Source organism: Urtica dioica, chromosome 9 (assembly GCF_054948205.1).
Source record: "Urtica dioica subsp. dioica isolate 48M chromosome 9, U.dioica_male_clone48M_v1_H2, whole genome shotgun sequence".
NCBI lineage: Eukaryota > Viridiplantae > Streptophyta > Magnoliopsida > Rosales > Urticaceae > Urtica > Urtica dioica.
This window is the reverse complement of record NC_142764.1, coordinates 15745507-15765811: the sequence shown is the minus strand read 5'-3', so window position 1 is coordinate 15765811 and position 20305 is coordinate 15745507. Positions and strand designations below refer to the sequence as shown.

At 39.7% G+C, this 20305-nt stretch overlaps 1 pseudogene; it reads left to right on the top strand.

Annotated features, from left to right (window-relative positions):
• The first annotated feature begins 9880 nt into the window (after positions 1-9880).
• Positions 9881-11313, top strand: LOC149385278 (mitogen-activated protein kinase kinase kinase 18 pseudogene; annotated as a pseudogene).
• The last annotated feature ends 8992 nt before the right edge of the window (positions 11314-20305 follow it).

The window sequence follows — 20305 nt, the reverse complement described above, 5'->3', positions numbered from 1 at the left end:
AAATTCTTTATAAAAAATTAACGATATTTTTTATAAAGAGAGATTTTGATTTTTTTTTAATAAAATAGTAAATAAATATTTATTCTATTAAGAGTATTTTGGGGAGTTCAAATTACTTTTTTCTAAAAAATAAACGAACATGTGACTCACTTGATTATACATATATAGTATAGATAATGTACATGTGATTCTTAAACCATAAAAAAAGAGGTGTGATTAAAATTAAAAATAAGAGAACATATACACAAATATGTTGTTGGTGTAAGTAAGTTTATTTATTTTTAATCCTAAATATGTATATTTTATACTTGATATGTATTTAATGGTATAATTAATCATTTTATAGATAAGTCAAATATAGTTACAGAATCTATAACATTATCGAGTTTCAAATTAAAAAACAACATTATAAATTTCTTTTAATTCTCAGTCCCCCTAGAGATAATTCATGATGAGTGAACTCAACTCGAGGAGTTATGTGGAGAGTCAACACGAGGGCTTATCAGTCGACTCGTGGACTCGGAACTCAACTCGAGGAGTTATGTGGAGTGTCAACACGAGGGCTTATTAGTCGACTCGTGGACTCGGGACTCAACTCGAGGAGTTATGTATCGATTAGGCACGAGGGCGTATCAGTCGTCTCATGGACTCTCCTCCCAGAGTAAAATTGTTGTCAATATCTTAATTTGTACTATTTTGGTATTTTTCGAAAAAAAATGTAAATAAATTCAGCACCTCAACTATTAATAACATATTACAATAAAAAATAACTTTTTTTTTTTTTTATGATTATAAATGGTACCATTGAACTCAGATATTACTCTAAAAATATAAAACTGTATAACTTTTATTTAGTGTTTTTAGGGTTAGAATATAATTAAAAATTTATTTATTTTATTTTATTTTGCAAATATGTTTTAAGTTCTTAAGGTGTTGGAAAAAAATGCAAGAGATCAACATGGGACAAAAACAACAGATTAAGAACCATACCACAATTACATATTAGTTGATTTGCCAATTTGTTATGTAAGACATTTTAACAAGAATAACGAGAGAGAGAGAGAGAGAGAGAGAGAGAGAGAGTCAAAACTAACTTGATTTGTATTGACTAACTGAATAACGCATATTAATTGTTTGATATAAATACACTTGTGGGCGCTGATTTAAGCTATACACAACTACTAGAAAACGATCCTACTTTCTATCTTTAATTCGTCCCCTCAAATTAGACATGGTGTGGGATCATGTTTAATCTGTTAGAAAAAAAAATACAAACTGTGGAATGGTTAATGGCTTGGTGAAGGTGTCTGCTATCTGCTCAGCTATAGGGACTGAGCGCATTTCAACCACCCGCGATGCTACTTTTTCTCTGATGAAGTGTTCGTCGATTTCGATATGTTTTGTTTTGGCGTGGAAAATAGGGTTCGAAACTAGTGATACTTCACCCATGTTATCGCAGCAAATAACCATGGGACCAGGTTTAAAGTTGAATGCCAAGCTCCGTGAAAAGCGACTATAGCCACACAATCTCAACTGTGGCTGATGACAAGGCTCGATTCTCAGACTCCATTGAGCTAGTCGCCACCACTTCATGTTTCTTCTAGGACCATGCAATGAGGTATGGGACAAGAAAGATGCAAACTCCATTTGTTGACCAGCGATTATTGATGTTGGAGGCCCAGTCAGCGTCTGCAGACGTTGTGAGACTAAGGCTTGGTGTAGCTGTAAAACAAAGGCTATGATTGGAGTGTTAGTGAGATAACGAAGTAATCTTTTGCAGGCAAGTGCTTAGCACTTAGAGCGTGAAGACATTGGCTGAGTTTGTTAACTGCAAATAAGATATCTGGTCTCTTCATGGTAAAGTATTAGAGAGAGCCAATAGTACTTCAATAGAGAGAATGGTGTTCAAACGGATCACCATCTCCTTTGTAGTGTTTGACACTCGAGCACATAGATGCAGGGCTCGAGTTAGCTGATGTCATATTTTTCTTGGCTAAGAGATCTCTCAGATATTTCTTTTGTGTAAGGTTGAGTCCTATCTCATCTCTGCAGGCCTTGAAGCCAAGAAAAAACTGGCTGAGCCAAGACTTATCAGTTTGAACTGATTGTGTAAGATTTTGCATCCCGAGGAGGGGGGTGGGAAAAAAACAAAATTACTACCGGCAAAGTACATTCTAGATCGAAAGGAGAAAAAAAATTGTGTAACTGGTTTGCTTCTATTAAAGTCCCCGAAGGTCATTCGTCAAACTATAAGAGGTTCGTGTCTTTGAAAGATTTGAGACTTACTGGAATGAAGACGCACGACTGTCATGTGCTGCTACAACAAATGTTGCCTCTTGCTTTGCGAGGAATTATGCCAAAAGATGTGAGGTTTGCAATATCAAAGATATGTGTATTCTTTAACTCGATTTGCTCGAAGGTCATCGATCCAACTCGATTGGATTTAATGCAGTCAGAATTGGTGAAAACTCTGTGCTTGCTCGAAAAGATCTTTCCACCTTCGTTTTTCGACATAATGATCCACTTAACCGTCCACTTGGTACGTGAAGTGAAATTAGGAGGGCCCGTGTTTTTACGGTGGATGTATCCAATCGAACGTTATATGAAAGTGTTGAAAAGCTACGTGAAGAACTACAATAGGCCGGAAGGAAGCATAGTTGAAAATTACATAGCAGAAGAGTCGGTTGAGTTTTGTTCTGAGTATTTAGCTAAAACAGACGAAATTGGGTTACCTAAGAATACCAATTTTGATTCAAAAGCTCTATCTAAAGGTATTTTTTTAACACTTTATTTGTTTATTTAAATTATATATGAACATTATTTTTAAGTATTTGTTTCATTATAGGTACTTATTCGATCGTCAACCGAAAAGAATGGGAGCAAGCAAGTCTCCATGTGCTACACAACGTTTCTGAGGTCAAGCCATTTGTGGATATTCATTTGAATGAGTTGAAAGTGAATAATCCAAAGAAGGGTAGAAATGAAAAATGGTTGCAAGAAGAGCACAACCGTTTGTTTCAAAACTGGCTTGGAAAACGCATATTTAAAGAGGCAGGACATTCATCTACGTTGAGTAAACTATCTGGCGGGCCTTCCTCAATGGTTACAAGGTACACTGCTTGGTCTGTTAATGGTTTTACATTTTACACAAAGGAACGAGACAATAAGCATCCCGTACAAAATAGTGGTGTTACATTGTTTGCTGAAGCTTTACATGTTTCGTCGGCGAAAGATAAGAATCCAAAACATGCTTTTATGAAGTATTACGGATACATTGAAGATATTTGGGAACTTGATTATTGCGGGTTGCGAGTCGCATTATTCCAGTGCAAATGGGCAGACAATAATCACGTTAAAGTTGATAATGACGGAGTTACAGTTGTCGACTTTAGACAGATTGGCTACGAGAATGATTCATTTATTTTGGCTTCGCAAGCACGTCAAGTGTTTTATGTTTCGGATCCAGCAAATCCTGAGTTATCGTTAGTGGTTCATATGAAAGCGAGAAACGGTAACGAAGAAGAAGACGAAGACATGTCTAGCATTCCTCCGTTCACATCAGGATTACCGCCAATTGATCAAGAGGTGGATGATTTTGATGATGACGATGTTTCACATCTACTTCGTAAAGATATAGATCCTATTTTTGTTTGATATTGAACATTTAGATAATGTATTTTCATTTTGGATTTTATGTTATTCTCCTGTGGACAACGTTATTTTTCATTCAAAATTTCTCTATACAATGTCATTTACATTAAAATTACATTTCTCCGACATCGCCGCGGCTGAGTACAACTCTCGCCGTGGCAGGATAATCTCGCCGCGGTGCAATACAAATCCTGCCGCGGCGAGGACCCTTCTACAACGCTTAAACAAGCGTTGTAGAAACCTCGCCGCGGCAACGTCTATTCCATGCCGCGGTGAGGTTATCACGCCGCGGCAGGAATATCACCTCGCCGCGGCGAGACAAGTTCTTAAAAAACACAGACTCTCGGTATTAAAAAATCAAAATCTCGCCGCGGCGCAATACAAATCCTGCCGCGGCGAGGACCCTTCTACAACGCTTAAACAAGCGTTGTAGAAACCTCGCCGCGGCAACGTCTATTCCATGCCGCGGCGAGGTTATCACGCCGCGGCGGGAATATCACCTCGCCGCGGCGAGACAAGTTCTTAAAAAACACAGACTTTCGGTATTAAAAAATCAAAATCTCGCCGCGACGCAATACAAATCCTGCCGCGGAAAGGATCCTTCTACAACGCTTAAACAAGCGTTGTAGAAACCTCGCCGCGGCAACGTCTATTCCATGCCGCGGCGAGGTTATCACGCCGCGGCGGGAATATCACCTCGCCGCGGCGAGACAAGTTCTTAAAAAACACACTCTCGGTATTAAAAAATCAAAATCTCGCCGCGGCGCAATACAAATCCTGCCGCGGCGAGGACCCTTCTACAACGCTTAAACAAGCGTTGTAGAAACCTCGCCGTGGCAACGTCTATTCCATGCCGCGGCGAGGTTATCACGCCGCGGCGGGAATATCACCTCGCCGCGGCGAGACAAGTTCTTAAAAAACACAGACTCTCGGTATTAAAAAATCAAAATCTCGCCGCGGCGAAGTAATATTTTAGCCGCGGCGTAAAGCACTCGCCGCGGCGGGGACTATACGGTGCCGCGGCGAGAATAGTCACGCCGCGGCGAGAAAGGTACCTAGCCGCGGCGAAGAAGCACTCTACCACCTAATCATTCAATTTTTTTTTCCAATATTTAACCTGTTCTCCAACTAAAAATGATCATTCAATTAAAATTTCTACAATCAATAAAACAAACCAAACTAGTCTTAAACATATAACATCAAGTTTCAAACATATATGAAATAAAACACACCAAACGAGTCTCAAACAAAGACTGAAGTCTCAAACACACAAATAAAACACAGTAATCTAGTCATAAACATAAATAAACCAAGCGAGTCTTAAACTGAAACTTAAATTTAAAAAGAGTTTGAAATTTATATGGAAGAGTTGGTGTTGTTGGTTCTTGAAATTTACTCGTCATTCGGTGGTGGTGGTGGTGGGTTCGCCGGATATTGAGGAGGTGCCATATGCGGTGGCCACTCTGGTGGTGCGTACGGATAGTCGGAGTACTGAGGATATGGAGGAAATAACACCTGATTCTCTTGGTTGATGTCCCACCGAGAGTAGAGATCGTTCAACTGATTGATGTGAGAGGCGCCATACTCCGCTTGTTGGTGCATGTACTGTTGCGTGTGTTGGAACCCGCCGACGAGATAGTTGGAACAATGAGCAATGTAGTCGATGGTGGCGGGGTCGATTACCGGAGGTGCTGGTAAGCGCAATAGGGGCTCCGCTTCCTCCTCTTCCCCCTCTTTCTCCGCTTCCTCCGCTTCTTCCGCTTCCTCCGCTTGTGGATCCTCCCTAATCTTGTACCGCTCGATAATGGAATCCGTAATAGGCCCCATTGAACTGTGGATCATATCCCTTTTCGAGCGTGGTACCCCCGCATTTGTACAAAGGCCGGTAATGATCGCCGGATATGGCAAACCGTGTCGTTCATTAGTATAGTCGAGTTTCTTCATCCAATTATAGATGAATCGACCGACGTTAATGGAAAGGCCTTTAACAATGCAGAACAACACCTGGATACGATCCTCGTCGAGAGTGGTGAAGTGCTTGATCGGATAGAGACGAGCGCAAACAAAGTAAATCCACGCTTTAGCGATCCTGGTGAGTTGGTCACGCTTGAGTACCCTTTTTCCTTTTTCAGTGACCCAATCCTCTCCCGGAATGCACAACACCCGCGACATCTCCTCATGGTTGCAACTTCTTAGCCATTCTCGATAGTCCTCGTTCTCGAAAGGCACATCTGGGGTCCCAAGAAGATCGTTGATAGCTTCGATACTCATATCGACCGGTTTCCCACGGACCGTCACAACATCACCTTGGGAGTCCGGCAAGTTTGCGTAGAATTCGTACACGAAGTTGACGTTCGAATCGAACTCGGGTACAGCACAGTACCTCCACCAATCATGACCAACTATGCTGTTGCGGATTTGCTTTCCTATATCCGATGTATTGCTTACATTGAATCCTCTCTCATGGATAATGTTACGCGGCAAGATTTTGTCGTAGCGTTCCTCCGCGACCTTGCTAGTAAAGATACTCGAGTTGTATTCCTCTTCGGGAGACTGTTGACGAGGTCGCTTGCCTTTTCCTTTACTCTGACCTCTGGAAGAGCTCGGAGCCTTGGGGACCGCCGTGTTTTTAGTTCGACGCATTTTCAAGCTCCTACAAAACATAATCATAAACAATTGTACAATTAAAATATATCAAATTACATATCAATTCCAAGAATATATATTTAAACATGACAAATTAAAACAATTCCAACAATCACAAATAATTCATAAACAATTCGACCAATCACAAATTCATGAACAATTCGATCAATCACAAATTCATAAACAATTCAATCTCAACATTAATATACATAACCATTTTAACCACTAACCTATGTAACAATATGTCAAACAGAATCCGGACATTTCAATTTAACTCAAATTCTCATACAAATTCATTCATATCAACAAAACCATAATTTCACTAAATTCACTCATTCAAATTCCACTAACCTAAATTCACTCATTCAAATTCCACTAACCTAAACCCTAATTTCTTGTTCCAAAAAGAGAAAATCAAACAAAACCCTAAATTTGTGAATTAAAAAAAATCAAACTATATGCAATTCGGGTAAACAACAAGAAATCCATATCAACAACACGAAATTAAATCAATAAACCACCTTAAAAAACTTTTAAAATCATACCTTACAATGAGGCGGCAAGAGAGAGAGAGAGAGAGAGAGAGAGGCGCTAGAGGAAGCACGGCGAGGAGTCGGCGAGAGAAAAATGGCGGCGAGGACAAGGCGAGAGAGAGTTGGCGGCGAGGACAAGGCGACGGCGAGATTTTTGGGCGGCGAGGACGTGGCGAGGGATTTTGGAAGAGAAAAACTGGAAAGATGCGGCCGAAAATGGTTGTCTCGTGTGTGGGTATTGGAAAAAATGAGAAAAAAAACTGAAAACGGCCTTTTATAGTGAAAACCTAAAAAACCTCGCCGCGGCGAAAATATGTCTTCGCCGCGGCGAGACGTTCCTACAACGGTTATTATAACCGTTGTAGGAACGTCTCGCCGCGGCGAGATTCCTCAGTCGCCGCGGCGAGACAGTTTCTTAAAAAACTGCTTGGCCACGGTATCCACCTCGCCGCGGCGGAGGATATTTCTAGCCGCGGCGAAATTATGTCGCCGCGGCGAGAAATATTTATCGCCGCGGCGAATAGATTCTACAACGCTTGTAACAAGCGTTGTAGAAAGTTTCGCCGCGGCGATGTTGAAATTGTGCCGCGGCGAGGCCCATCCTTCTACAACGCTTTTACGATGCGTTGTAGAAAGTTCTTGCCGAGGCATAAATCACGTGGTGCCGCGGCGAGGATTCTACAACGGATAGTGTAAACGTTGTGGAAAATCTGAAATTTATGTACTTCTACAACGCTTAACAAAAGCGTTGTAGAATAACTAAGTTTCTACAACACTTAGCTTTAAGCGTTGTAGAAACTATCAGATTCTACAACGCTTATCCATAAGCGTTGTAGAAACACCGAGATTCTACAACGCTTAGCCATAAGCGTTGTAGAAACACTATGTTCGCTTATGTTAAGCGTTGTAGAATCCCTAGTTTCTACAACGCTTATGTTAAGCGTTGTAGAAAGTGGGTTGTATAATCCAACATTTGTAGTAGTGTATATCAGCATATACAACAATCACATGAAACAACAAAAAGCTATATCCTGAAGGTAAATGAAATGAACTCATATTGTAAATTAAACATATATACCAACTGAAAAAAAAAAAGTTTGCCCGAGGCGGCGAGACTAATCGATTAACTTTGTTTGATTGAATTTACTTAGACAAGTTATTGCGGAAAGAGCAACACTTAATACGAATTGGGCAATATTCTAATATTTAAAGGTACGTAGCTATCGGTTATTCAATTAGTTTCTTTACTCATCATTCCATCTCTCCTCTTTTTAAATTTATTTATACTTCCCACCTTTTTCTTCAATTTATAATGCATATGAAAAAGAAAATCTGAAGCTTTTTGTTCATTCATATTTATTTTGTTTACCCACCTTCAAAGACCAAATGGAGCGTGAGCCTTCTTTCAACGCATCAACAAACAAAAACGACGAGTCGCGTTGCTGACCACACATCACACGAAATGCAAAGCCAATTTTTTAATTTTTATTTTATTGTAATATTTGCGGTCTTAATATTACTAAATGTCATTGAAAACCATGTGTTCTAGTTGGGGGAGCTATATTTTGTTCTTTCAAATTCTTCAAGCCATGTCGTGCGATGTAACAACATTTAGTCCAAATTCAAACCCGAAAATGTATTAAGCACGTTGACAAATAGTATTTGTTAGGCATATAATACTTATCCATATATTGGATTTGGCCACCAATTCATTAGTCGTTGAAGAATTGTGATGATATGATCACATGTCACATGTGTTACGTTTGTCATTATAGCTAGCCTACGTACGTAACACATATACATGCATATTTACTTTCTCTGTCCATTTTATACATTTCTTATTATTATAATAATTAAAAGTTCGTAACTTGGCACCAACAAATTCACAACCCCATTTTGCTGTGATCTTAAACCGGATGTCACACAGCTCATGAAACACATGAGACAGCAAATTAAGTGTGAAAGCAAAAAAGAAGAAGGCGTTACAAGGCAGAGCGATGAGAATAATTTTTTTAATTCTTTTTTGAAAGATCAGAGTGATGAGAATACAGAAAATACAAAGAAGGCATATATTTCTAGTTTCTGTTTGGGATAAAGCCACGAGCTTTGCTTTTTGAGTCTCCAAAGAAACCGAAAAGGCTTTGTCGAAAGCCGACAAAGCTGACAAAGCTTGGTAGCTGACACACCAAATTTATGTGTTTGGAGAGAGAGAGAGAGAGAGAGAGAGAGAGAGAGAGAGAGAGAATGAAGGGAATGCAAAGGAAAGGTATATAATTTGGCATGCCAAGAAAGCGACTCAATGATTTGATTTTTAACATTGTATTCACGTCCCTCAATGCCCGCACAACAATAATAGTAATAATAATAATAATAATAATAATAATAATAGAAGATAATATTCTAACTGTTACCAGAGTGTGTAGCCAAAGTTTTAGGTGGATTGTAACGGTATCTATGATTCTATACCAGACCGGTTGTTACTTGTACTTGCTTGGTTGGTTTGCCTTTTTTAAAATATTTATTTATTAAAAAAAACAACTTTATTCTACAACTGTCCCGCACACTTTGCTTTGCTTCGCTTCTTGTTCTTGTTTAACTTAATCGCTAATCCAATTCCAAATCCACTCCAATAAAATTGCCACACCATAATCTGATTGGCTTTAACAGCAAGTTTATCCGAACCCCAAAAGTTAATTAGTATTATTAGTTTATTACTACTGGGAGAATGCCAATCCACTGTACCTACGAAACTAAACTCCCCAATCAATCAGCAAGATAATTAGTATTTAGAGCCTCCGCGAAATTGTCACGTGCGCACGTGGCGCCAGATTCAAAGAATGAGAGTGTTGTGACTGACTTGTACATATATTGCCAAGTAATAACCGCCGACCTCATACCCTTCTCATGCCGCCACGTGGACCCCTCCCTCCCACATTGCCTAAACGCAACCGCGACCGCCCATTCACTTTCTCGCAAAGCCAATCAGTTAATAAATAAATAAAAAGTTAAACTTTTCCCTCAATCTATATCTGCATATAAAAAGCACAACGTTTGCTTTTCGGCGAAGCCAACAATTCACTATATATATAGTGAAGAAACGAAGAAGAACCATTCGCACAAGTAAACTCACAAACAGATATACAACAATGGACGAGCAGTGGACTATCGGTCCGACGATCGGCCGGGGATCCACCGCCACGGTCCGGCTTGCCACGGCCGTTAGCTCCGGCGAAGTGATCGCCGTCAAATCCTCGGAGCTCTCGAACTCCGAGACGCTCCGGAGAGAGCAAGCGATCCTCTGTTCCCTGAGCTCGCCGAGAGTCATTTCCTACAGAGGATTCCGCGCCACGGAGTCCAAGTACGAGCTCTTCATGGAGCTCGCTCCCGGCGGATCTCTCTCCGACGAGATCCGCCGCCGCGGAGGCTCGATCGGAGAACTGGCGGCGAGAGCCTTCGCGAGGGAGATTCTGCTGGGGCTACGGTACATCCACTCGCAAGGCGTCGCGCATTGCGACGTGAAAGGAGCGAACGTCCTCGTCGCCGGCGAGGGGAGTATCAAGATCGCCGATTTCGGATGCGCCAGGCGACACGTGGACGGCGGAGATTCGTCGGCGGCGGGGTTCGGCGGGACTCCTGCGTACATGGCGCCCGAGGTGGCGCGAGGGGAGGCTCAGGGTTTCGCGGCGGATATTTGGGCCTTTGGGTGTACGGTCATTGAGATGTTAACGGGCCGGGTTTCTTGGATTAAGGCCCGTGACCCGGTTTCCGCTCTCTACCAGGTCGGGTTTTCGGATCTCGGGTTGGAAATCCCGGGTTGCGTTTCCGAGGAAGGGAGGGATTTCTTGGGGAAGTGTTTGAGGAGAGACGCGAAGGAGCGGTGGTCAGCGAGCCAGCTTCTGGAGCACCGGTTCGTTGTTGCCGCCGGGGATTTCGGGTCGGGTCCGGGTTTCGACTCGGATAGTCCCAAGAGCGTGTTGGAAATCCGGGATTCGGGTTGTGAAAGTGGATCCGAATCTCCTGGTGAGAGGGTTAGAAGTCTTTGTTGCGTTGGTGAGGTGGGTGATTGGGCCTGCGAAGTGGGTTGGATTACTGTGAGGGCTGATTGGGCCGAAGTTGGCCCAGAAAGGGAATTATCTGGGGCCCCAGAAATTGAACTTGCTTTTGCTTGTGATGTTGAGAGTGAGACTATGAGTTGGTGTGATTTTAAGGACGGTTTGAGAGATTGCAAGCATGGGAAAAGGAGGCATTGTTGTAGTGGTACTAGTAGGATTGGAGATTGTAAAAGAGGGTCACATATCATGCCCTCTAAATGTGCCAAAGGCCATATATTATTATTGTGTGTTTGCTTATATTTTGATTATAATGAATTATATTGTTCTTTGTGCATACTTTCTTGCTTGTTTATTCTATTTGATTGTTGGTGCATATATAGGGTTCCTCTCCTAGTATAGGTTACAAATTTAGAAGAAAAAAAAGGGGAAAATATCAAGAGTATTCCTCGTGTTTAATCGAAATGCGAGATTTATCGCTTCGATTTATAGAAATATCAAACATATCCCTTCAATTTAATATAAACGACATATACTTCCCCTAAAAAAATATTATATTACAAATATCACAATTTTCGTTTATTTTTTACAATAAAAAATTGAAATCTCTAAAATACCTTTAATGAAATAATTTTTTATTTATTCTATATACAAAAAAATTAAATTAAAAAATTTCTTTATAAAAAATTAAAGATATTTTTTATAAAGAGAGATTTTGATTTTTTTTAATAAAATAGTAAATAAATATTTATTCTATTAAGAGTATTTTGGGGAGTTCAAATTACTTTTTTCTAAAAAATAAACGAACATGTGACTCACTTGATTATACATATATAGTATAGATAATGTACATGTGATTCTTAAACCATAAAAAAAGAGGTGTGATTAAAATTAAAAATAAGAGAATATATACACAAATATGTTGTTGGTGTAAGTAAGTTTATTTATTTTTAATCCTAAATATGTATATTTTATACTTGATATGTATTTAATGGTATAATTAATCATTATATAGATAAGTCAAATATAGTTACAGAATCTATAACATTATCGAGTTTCAAATTAAAAAACAACATTATAAATTTCTTTTAATTCTCAGTCCCCCTAGAGATAATTCATGATGGCTTACTCCCAGAGTAAAATTGTTGTCATTATCTTAATTTGTACTATTTTGGTATTTTTCGAAAAAAAATGTAAATAAATTCAGCACCTCAACTATTAATAACATATTACAATCTAAAATAACATTTTTTTTTTTTTTATGATTATAAATGGTACCATTGAACTCAGATATTACTCTAAAAATATAAAACTGTATAACATTTATTTAGTGTTTTTAGGGTTAGAATATAATTAAAAAGTTATTTATTTTATTTTATTTTGCAAATATGTTTTAAGTTCTTAAGGTGTTGGAAAAAAATGCAAGAGATCAACATGGGACAAAAACAACAGATTAAGAACCATACCACAATTACATATTAGTTGATTTGCCAATTTGTTATGTAAGACCTTTTAACGAGAGAGAGAGAGAGAGAGAGAGAGAGAGAGAGAGAGAGAGAGAGAGAGAGAGAGAGAGAGAGAGAGAGAGAGAGAGAGAGAGAGAGAGAGAGAGAGAGAGAGAGAGAGAGAGAGAGAGAGAGAGAGAGAGAGAGAGAGAGAGTCAAAACTAACTTGATTTGTATTGACTAACTGAATAACGCATACTAATTGTTTGATATAAATACACTTGTGGGCGCTGATTTAAGCTATACACAACTACTAGAAAACGATCCTACTTTCTATCTTTAATTCGTCCCCTCAAATTAGACATGGTGTGGGATCATGTTTAATCTGTTAGAAAAAAATACAAACTGTGGAATGGTTAATAGCTTGGTGAAGATGTCTGCTATCTGCTCAGCTATAGGGACTGAGCGCATTTCAACCACCCACGATGCTACTTTTTCTCTGATGAAGTGTTCGTCGATTTCGATATGTTTTGTTTTGGCGTGGAAAATAGGGTTCGAAACTAGTGATACTTAACCCATGTTATCGCAGCAAATAACCATGGGACCAGGTTTAAAGTTGAATGCCAAGCTCCGTGAAAAGCGACTATAGCCACACAATCTCAACTGTGGCTGATGACAAGGCTCGATTCTCAGACTCCATTGAGCTAGTCGCCACCACTTCATGTTTCTTCTAGGACCATGCAATGAGGTATGGGACAAGAAAGATGAAAACTCCATTTGTTGACCAGCGATTATTGATGTTGGAGGCCCAGTCAGCGTCTGCAGATGTTGTGAGACTAAGGCTTGGTGTAGTTGTAAAACAAAGGCTATGATTGGAGTGTTAGTGAGATAACGAAGTAATCTTTTGCAGGCAAGTGCTTAGCACTTAGAGCGTGAAGACATTGGCTGAGTTTGTTAACTGCAAATAAGATATCTGGTCTCTTCATGGTAAAGTATTAGAGAGAGCCAATAGTACTTCAATAGAGAGAATGGTGTTCAAACGGATCACCATCTCCTTTGTAGTGTTTGACACTCAAGCACATAGATGCAGGTCTCGAGTTAGCTGATGTCATATTTTTCTTGGCTAAGAGATCTCTCAAATATTTCTTTTGTGTAAGGTTGAGTCCTATCTCATCTCTGCAGGCCTTGAAGCCAAGAAAAAACTGGTTGAGCCAAGACTTATTAGTTTGAACTGATTGTCAAGGTTAGAGATGGCCTTGGCTATCAGTTTGGGTCGTTGCTGGTAATTAAAATGTCAGCGACGTATACTAGAAGGTAAATGCAAGTATGGCCCTTCTTGTATATGAACAATGACGTGTCTGAAATAGAGTTCTTAAAGCCACAAGTAAAAAGTGCAAGGTTGAGTTGATCATACCAGGCACGTGACGCTTGTTTTAGCCCGTACATTGCCTTGCGAAGCTTGCACATGTACTCAGGCCTTGACTTGTCAACGAATCCTTCAGGTTGATGTGTAAAAACCTCTTCGTGTAGTATACTATTGTGAAAAACGTTGTTTACATACAACACTTGCTTCCCATCCAAAATTCACGGCTAAACTGAAGATGACTTTCAATGTGGATTGCTTGACTACAGGGCTTAAAGTCTAAAAAAAAGTCAACTTCAGATGTTTGCTCAAAACCACGAGCTAGTTAGTGTGCCTTTAGCTTGTTCAATGGCCCGTCTGCGTTTTGTTTGACCTTGAATATCCACTTGTTGGACACAATATTAAATGCCTACTCAGCAGGAACTAGGGACCACGTTTTGTTTTCATGTAGAGCATTGAGCTCAACGTCCATGGCACCTTTCCACACGGAGTTAGACAAAGAATCACAAACAATATCTAGTTTCTCAACAATAATAGACATAGGTGATTCAACTGTAAAGAGTTTTGGTTTTGTGATTCCTGTTGGAATAGATCTAGGATTAAGAATAATTTATCGCCTTTACTAAGCGGCGGAATATAAAAAATTCTTTAAAACATGTAAAACGATTTTACTACCTAGACAAAGTGCACAGACATATAATTTAAAATTTTAAAACTATAAAGAGTTTTCACTTGGTACCAACCTCGTTAGAAGCTTGAACGTTGAGAAGCCTTTGGAAATGTTGAATCGCTCGTCTCCCCACTTACCTTGTCTCTTTCGTGTCTTCTTGAATCCGAGTAACCACGATAGTTTCTACCACTAGAATCTTCAAGTTTAGAAATGATTTAGTGTGTGGCCACTATTAAACACAATGACTCAAGAACTAGCCTTAGAGCCAAAGAGCTAATACAAAATCTAGGTCTAATGAGGACCTAGGTTCCAAAACAAAAGAGCAAGAAGAAGAAGAAGAAGAAGAAGAAGAAGAAGAAGAAGAGAGAGAGAGAGAGAGAGAGAGAGAGAGAGAGAGAGAGATAGGGTCGGCCAAGTCTAGAGAGAGAAGCTCTCAATCTCAAAAACTTGTTTCAACATTGTGAATGAGGTGTGATATTTATAGAAGGAGAGATTGCCTTGAAGAGGTAGTTTCCTCTTTTCTATTGAATATCACATATTCATGAGCACAATCTTTATTTCCCATTCCTATCATAACACCAAGGTTGGAAATTTGTTTCCCTTTTTCCTTAGCTTGGCCGTCCATCATCATAGCATCGTGCTATAAATTTGGTTCCTCTTTTTCCTTTTAGCAAGCTTCTAGATGTTTCTTTATTTGTTCATGACAGTACAAGAAAAGCATATGTAGAATTTTCACATAAAATTCCATAAAATGAAATTCAATCCCCAAGGCTCAATTCTCAATGTTGGCAGTGTGGATCAATCACATTGTCATCATATGACAGTGTCCAAAATCTTATTTTGACATTTATACTATCTTATGTCCTTATGGACAAAATTATCCTTTAGACAATTTTCGTAAAATTCGTCTAGTTCAACACTTAAACTTGTTTTGACTTATCTACTAGTTTAACAAATCCTACTCAATGGCCTGTGGTAGTGACCTCATGGATCCAAATGAACAAAGCTTGAGCTAGCATGCTTGAACACAAAAGTTCACAAACCTTTTTCAAGTTCTAGCTTAATGTCAATTGACTCAACTAAAGACTTGACACTGAAAATCTCTCGGTTCAAATGAATATATTTTCTACTAAAAATTCTACTTAATTGTGATGAGTGGATCCATTGAATATTATCTATGTTTACCCTTCATGAATATCATTAACTAGATGGGATTTATAGAATTACAATTTTACCCTTCTAGTTGTTATTTCCTCAACTTCTTTGTCACTTGTGAATAAGTTAGAAACAATGTATTGACGAGGAGCTAACAAGTCACGTTGATTCATCCAAAAGAGTCATGACTCAATTTGGACACTGACCAGTGCATTTATTCACATTCAAAGGAACAAAGCATGAGGTGATATACATTGCATTTCAGTAATCTTGTACATGAATTCCATATCTATGAGATCTTCACAAAGTTGTTCATGACATCTTCATAACTTAGTACTTCATCAATATGTCTTGTCTATATCACATAGTGAATCTAGAACTCTGACTTTCTCAACTGAGAGTATGTAAGCTATGAAATGACATGTCTCATTTCAGGATTGAAGTAAGCATGATGCAATTCAAAAATAGTGACTTTGAGACAGAAGAGGTTAAATGGTTTTGTTCTTACAATGTCTCTAAAAGTGCACTGGTCAATTCAGTATCTTCAGAAGATACTTAGGAAGAGCTATAGAGTCTCCAACTCTCTATGTCTCATAACGAGACATCATAGGTTCTCCTAATAATCATACTGAGATCAATAACCCTTTGATCCTTAGATTGTAAATATGCCGTTTTAAGCAAACCATGAAGAGTTTGTTCATGCAAATCTATATTTGACTCTTCATTTGTTGTTAGATTTGTTTAAGGACTAAAGACTAAGGTTTATCATAAATGTTCAAATAAACAAGGAAGAATGAATGAAAATTTCAACTCTTTATTAATTATTCAGCAGTTACAAGCAAGAGTCTTTGTGAGACTTTATTACATCAAATGTATATAAGTTATATACTACTACTCTTCTTGTGGGCACCAATGCCAACAAACTCCCACTTGACTCAAAGAAGATGTGAGTAGTCATTCATGCCCAATCCCTCCCGATGCTGGTCGAAGATCTTTCTGGCTAAAGCCTTGGTGAATGGATCTGCCAGGTTGTCCACCGTTGAGATCTTCTTCACCTCCACGTCTCCGCGCTGCACGATCTCTCGAATCAAATGGTATTTCATCTCAATATGCTTAGAGCGCTTATGGCTTCGAGGTTCCTTTGAGTTACCGACAGCCTCACTGTTATCATGATAAAGTGTCATGGGCTCGTCGACTTTTGGAACGACTTCCAAGTACTTAAGGAATTTTCTAAGCCATACAGCCTCTTTGGATGCTTCATAAGCAGCGACATATTCAGCTTCCATTGTGGAGTCAACAATGCAAGATTGCTTGATACTCCTCTAAACAACAGATCCGCCATTTAGGATGAACACAGATCCTGAAGTAGATTTCCTGGAATTCTTATCCGCCTAAAAGTCGGAGTCGGTATATCCCGTCATAGTCAGGTCAGTACCTGAATATGTAAGCATCAAGTTCCTAGTTCTCCGAACATACTTAAGAACATGCTTAACAACAATCTAATGCTCGGGTCCAGGGTTGGACTAAAAACGGCTTACTACGCCAACTGCGAAGTAGATATCTGGTCTAGTACAAAGCATAGCATACATGAGACTTCCCACGCCTGAGGCGTAAGGAATTTTTCTCATGTCCTCAATCTCTTGTGCAGTCTTGGGAGACTGGTCCTTAGAGAGTGAGACTCCATGCCTAAAGTGTGTTTAGCCCTTCTTGGAGTCTTGCATCGAGACGCGATCCATCACCTTATCAATATAAGATGCTTGAGAGAGCGATAGAGTCTGGTTCTTCCAGTCTCGAAAGATTTGAATCCCCAGAATGTATGCGGCTTCTCCTAGATCCTTCATATCGAATTGCTTTGCCAGCCAGACCTTAACCTCAGATAACTTACCCACATTATCACCTATGAGTAGTATATCATCGACATATAGTACCAGAAACACAACTTTACCTTCGTGTATTAACTTGTAAACACAAGGCTCATCTATTGACTGTTCAAAGCCGAAGCTTTTCACAGTTTCATCGAATCTAATATTCCATGACCTAGTGCTTACTTTAATCCATAAATGGACTTAAGCAACTCACAAACCTTGGTCTCTTGACCTTCTTCCACGAAACCGTCTGGTTGAGCCATATAAATGCGCTCGTCAAGATTTCTATTAAAAAAGGCAGTCTTAACATCCATTTGCCAGATCTCATAGTCGAGAGCTGCAACAATGGATAGACGTATGCAGATGGATTTAAGCATCGCGACTGACGGGAAGGTATCCTCATAGTCAATACCTTCCTTTTGGGCCCTTAGCCACTAATCGTGCTTTGAACGTCTCAACATTCCCATCCGGTCCCATTTTCTTCTTATATATCCACTTACACCCTATGAATTTAATCTCTTTGGGATGTTCTACAAGTTTCCAGACTTTGTTGACGTACATCGAGTGCATTTCAACTTTCATGGCGTCAAGCCAAAGGTTTGATTCTAAACCAGCCATTGCTTGGCTGTAGGAACCAGCCATTATAGTTGGGAGACGGTTTATGGTGTAAACATATGTGACACAGGCATCCCGAGAATTTGTAGTGCTACTACAAAGATTTCACAACAGAACAAACATGCTGATTAACTTACTCAAAATGACCAATACAATCAGAAAATAAACATCCACTTAAAGAAGACACAAAGGCACGGAAATTGGGCTTGAGAGGCACTGCAAGCTGTGAGAGATCGAGCTGGTATAAGCCATCCTCAAGTTCTGTAACCAGCTAAACTCTCATCGAAGCCTTGTCCTTGATTAGACATTGAGTATCATAAAACTCTATAAGCACATGGTTATCTTTGGTGAATTGTGAGATGCTCACTAAATTTTTTTTTTCTGTTTGGAACATGTTAAATTTTTTTTTTTCAGAAGCAAGTTATTGTGGTTTACTCTAAAATTTGAATCACATATACATAAAATTAGGAGTGAGGAACCATTACCGACAGTGAGTTTGTTCTTTCCCTTGTAGTCAGCTTGAATGTTGAGGTTGGAGAGGTCTCCAGTGACGTGGTTCGTTGTGCCGCTATCTAGTACCACACTTGACTCATTTGATCATCTTGACTTCCAACGTAGGCTTGTGCTCCATTTTGACATTGAGATTGAGATCCATTGTAGGACTGTTGAGGTGAGCCTTGAGTAGATCTTTATGGTGCAGATCGTTGAAACTCCATATCGAACTGGTAAAACAAATTGATGGGGAGATGGCCTATCCCGCAACACCGTTGAGTAGGACTATTGCCATTGTTGCCTCATCCTGCAGATCATCCACCACGGCCACGAGCGCGGTTGCGTCCTCCGTTGTTGCGTCCTCCTCGAAAAGCAAGATTCGCCATTGGAGCTTCTGACGGATCTGAGGCAGTTACAACGCTCTGAGCCTCGATTCGAATTTCTGGCGACTAAAGTGTGAATTGAACTTTTGGTAGGGACAGATTAGAGTCAGAGCGACGGGTGAGATTCACCACAACTGATTCTCATTAAAATCCTAGACCTCCAAGAACGCAGAGGATTAGGTCGTCGTCTCTGATTATGGATCTAACACATCTCAAGTTATCGGCGATTGTCATCATCTTGAGTATGTACTTATCAATACTCAAGTTTCCTTTCTTCAGCGTCGGAAGAGAGAAACGCAATTACATCACTCGCGCCTTTGATGTAGTTTGAAAGAACTGATCTAATGTGGACTAGACCATCGCCGAATTTACGCACCAGTTGACATCACCTAGGATGCTCTCTGAATTTGATGCAAAAAATGAGAAGAAATTGATCGTGTATAAGCTAGAGCACATGCTCTGGATTTGGCGTGGAGATCGCGATGCCATCGGAGCCGGTGTTTTGGAGAAAACCTTCGAGTCCATGGTCGCGTGCTGTGGAGATCACCTGAGTGTTTCAAAACTGGAAATTGTTTTGATATAGTAAAAGATTGAAGGGATTGACGTGATGCGCAAAATTCTGGTAGACATGCATCTTAGTCGCAGAATCTTGATGTTGAGGATCGATGATTGTCGGAGATGCGTTCGTTTTCGCCTTCAAAAACGCCATTGTTGATTGAAGCTTAGGTTTGCACAACTTGCTCAGATACCATAACAAGAATAACGAGAGAGAGAGAGAGAGAGAGAGAGAGAGAGAGAGAGAGTCAAAACTGACTTGATTTGTATTGAGTAACTGAATATCGCATACTAACTGTTTGATATAAATACACTTGTGAGCTTTAATCTGAGCCGTACACAACTAACAGAAAACAATCCTACTGTCTATCTTTAATACCTTTAGAAATGATGTTAAGGACCTGTGTGCTCCTTCCACCTACAACACCACGTCCTCGACCACGTCGAGCTATGGTGACGATGAATACAAGCAACAGAGAAAAAGAAAGAGTAAACAGGGTAGGACAATTTTCTGGTTTTTGATTGCATAAAGAAAAAGAATGTTCAGAGTACTACATGTATTTAAATGACAGTGAAAATAGGGCAACAACTCTGATGCCAAAACCCATCAGTAAAGTCTAAAGTACCCCATCTAGAAATAACCTAAAAATAAACGACTGATCCAAACAAAACAAACGAAAACTCCCAAATATAAAGCTAAATAATAAAATCTGTAACATCACTTCCCCCTCCGGAAAAACTTCCTTGTCCTCAAGAGAGTGGGAAATCTGGATAGGCCTCTGTGAAATCTTGCTTGAGTTCCCATGTGGCATCCTCCTCGGTGCTTCCTGACCAGCGAACGAGCAGTTCCTCTCTTCCTTCGGTGTTTGTGCGGTGGCGCATG